Here is a 3,664-nt window from a genome sequence, read left to right on the forward strand (position 1 = left end):
TGACACAGCGCTCTGAGAATGACACAGCACCCTGAGAATAACACAGCGCCCTGAGAATGACAAACCGCTCTGAGAATGACACAGCGCCCTGAGAATGACACAACGCCCTGAGAATGACATAGCGCCCTGAGAATGACACAGTGCCCTGAGAACGACACAGCACCCTGAGAATGACACAGTGCCCTGAGAATGACACAGTGCCCTGAGAATGACAAAGCGCCCTGAGAATGACACAGTGCCCTGAGAATGACACAGTGCCCTGAGAACGACACAGCGCCCTGAGAATGACAAAGCGCCCTGAGAATGACACAGCACCCTGAGAATGACACAGCGCCCTGAGAATGACAAACCGCTCTGAGAATGACACAGCGCCCTGAGAATGACACAACGCCCTGAGAATGACACAGCGCCCTGAGAATGACATAGCGCCCTGAGAATGACACAGTGCCCTGAGAACGACACAGCACCCTGAGAATGACACAGTGCCCTGAGAATGACACAGCGCCCTGAGAATGACAAAGCGCCCTGAGAATGACACAGTTCCCTGAAAATGACACAGTGCCCTGAGAACGACACAGCGCCCTGAGAATGACAAAGCGCCCTGAGAATGACATAGCGCCCTGAGAACGACACAGCACCCTGAGAATGACACAGCGCCCTGAGAATGACAAAGCGCCCTGAGAACGACACAGTGCCCTGAGAATGACACAGTGCCCTGAGAATGATACAGTGCCCTGAGAACGACACAGTGCCCTGAGAATGACACAGCGCCCTGAGAATGACACAGTGCCCTGAGAATGACACAGCGCCCTGAGAATGACACAGCGCCCTGAGAATGACATAGCGCCCTGAGAATGACACAGTGCCCTGAGAACGACACAGCACCCTGAGAATGACACAGTGCCCTGAGAATGACACAGTGCCCTGAGAATGACAAAGCGCCCTGAGAATGACACAGTGCCCTGAGAATGACACAGTGCCCTGAGAACGACACAGCGCCCTGAGAATGACAAAGCGCCCTGAGAATGACATAGCGCCCTGAGAACGACACAGCACCCTGAGAATGACACAGCGCCCTGAGAATGACACAGCACCCTGAGAATAACACAGCGCCCTGAGAATGACAAACCGCTCTGAGAATGACACAGCGCCCTGAGAATGACACAACGCCCTGAGAATGACATAGCGCCCTGAGAATGACACAGTGCCCTGAGAACGACACAGCACCCTGAGAATGACACAGTGCCCTGAGAATGACACAGTGCCCTGAGAATGACAAAGCGCCCTGAGAATGACACAGTGCCCTGAGAATGACACAGTGCCCTGAGAACGACACAGCGCCCTGAGAATGACAAAGCGCCCTGAGAATGACACAGCACCCTGAGAATGACACAGCGCCCTGAGAATGACAAACCGCTCTGAGAATGACACAGCGCTCTGAGAATGACACAACGCCCTGAGAATGACAAAGCGCCCTGAGAATGACATAGCGCCCTGAGAATGACACAGTGCCCTGAGAACGACACAGCACCCTGAGAATGACACAGTGCCCTGAGAATGACACAGCGCCCTGAGAATGACAAAGCGCCCTGAGAATGACACAGTTCCCTGAGAATGACACAGTGCCCTGAGAACGACACAGCGCCCTGAGAATGACAAAGCGCCCTGAGAATGACATAGCGCCCTGAGAACGACACTGCACCCTGAGAATGACACAGCGCCCTGAGAATGACACAGCACCCTGAGAATAACACAGCGCCCTGAGAATGACACAGTGCCCTGAGAATGACAAAGCGCCCTGAGAATGACACAGTGCCCTGAGAATGACACAGTGCCCTGAGAATGACACAGTGCCCTGAGAATGACATAGCGCCCTGAGAATGACACAGTGCCCTGAGAACGACACAGCACCCTGAGAATGACACAGTGCCCTGAGAATGACACAGTGCCCTGAGAATGACAAAGCGCCCTGAGAATGACACAGTGCCCTGAGAATGACACAGTGCCCTGAGAACGACACAGCGCCCTGAGAATGACAAAGCGCCCTGAGAATGACATAGCGCCCTGAGAACGACACAGCGCCCTGAGAATGACACAGCGCCCTGAGAATGACACAGCACCCTGAGAATGACACAGCGCCCTGAGAATGACAAACCGCTCTGAGAATGACACAGCGCCCTGAGAATGACACAACGCCCTGAGAATAACACAGCGCCCTGAGAATGACACAGTGCCCTGAGAATGACAAAGCGCCCTGAGAATGACACAGTGCCCTGAGAATGACACAGTGCCCTGAGAACGACACAGCGCCCTGAGAACGAAAAAGCGCCCTGAGAATGACATAGCGCCCTGAGAACGACACAGTGCCCTGAGAATGACACAGCGCCCTGAGAATGACACAGCACCCTGAGAATGACACAGCGCCCTGAGAATGACAAACCGCTCTGAGAATGACACAGCGCCCTGAGAATGACACAACGCCCTGAGAATGACACAGCACCCTGAGAATGACATAGCGCCTTGAGAATAACACAGTGCCCTGAGAACGACACAGCACCCTGAGAATGACACAGTGCCCTGAGAATGACACAGCGCCCTGAGAATGACAAAGCGCCCTGAGAATGACACAGTGCCCTGAGAATGACACAGTGCCCTGAGAACGACACAGCGCCCTGAGAATGACAAAGCGCCCTGAGAATGACATAGCGCCCTGAGAACGACACAGCACCCTGAGAATGACACAGCGCCCTGAGAATGACACAGCACCCTGAGAATAACACAGCGCCCTGAGAATGACAAACCGCTCTGAGAATGACACAGCGCCCTGAGAATGACACAACGCCCTGAGAATGACATAGCGCCCTGAGAATGACACAGTGCCCTGAGAACGACACAGCACCCTGAGAATGACACAGTGCCCTGAGAATGACACAGTGCCCTGAGAATGACAAAGCGCCCTGAGAATGACACAGTGCCCTGAGAATGACACAGTGCCCTAAGAACGACACAGCGCCCTGAGAATGACAAAGCGCCCTGAGAATGACATAGCGCCCTGAGAACGACACAGCGCCCTGAGAATGACACAGCGCCCTGAGAATGACACAGCACCCTGAGAATGACACAGCGCCCTGAGAATGACAAACCGCTCTGAGAATGACACAGCGCCCTGAGAATGACACAACGCCCTGAGAGTGACATAGCGCCTTGAGAATGACACAGTGCCCTGAGAACGACACAGCACCCTGAGAATGACACAGTGCCCTGAGAATGACACAGTGCCCTGAGAATGACACAGCGCCCTGAGAATGACAAAGCGCCCCTGAGAACGACACAGCGCCCCGAGAATGACACAGCGCCCTGAGAATGACACAGTGCCCTGAAAATGACACAGCGCCCTGAGAATGACAAAGCGCCCTGAGAACGACACAGTGCCCTGAGAATGACACAGCGCCCTGAGAATGACACAGTGCCCTGAGAATGACACATCACCCTGAGAACGACACATCACCTTGAGAACGACACAGCGCCCTGAGAATGACACAGTGCCCTGAGAATGACACAGCGCCCTGAGAATGACACAGTGCCCTGAGAATGACACAGTACCCTGAGAATGACACAGCGCCCTGAGAATGACACAGCGCCCTGAGAACGACATAGCGCCCTG

Source organism: Lampetra fluviatilis, chromosome 65 (genome assembly GCF_964198595.1).
Source record: "Lampetra fluviatilis chromosome 65, kcLamFluv1.1, whole genome shotgun sequence".
Classification (NCBI taxonomy): Eukaryota; Metazoa; Chordata; class Hyperoartia; order Petromyzontiformes; family Petromyzontidae; genus Lampetra; species Lampetra fluviatilis.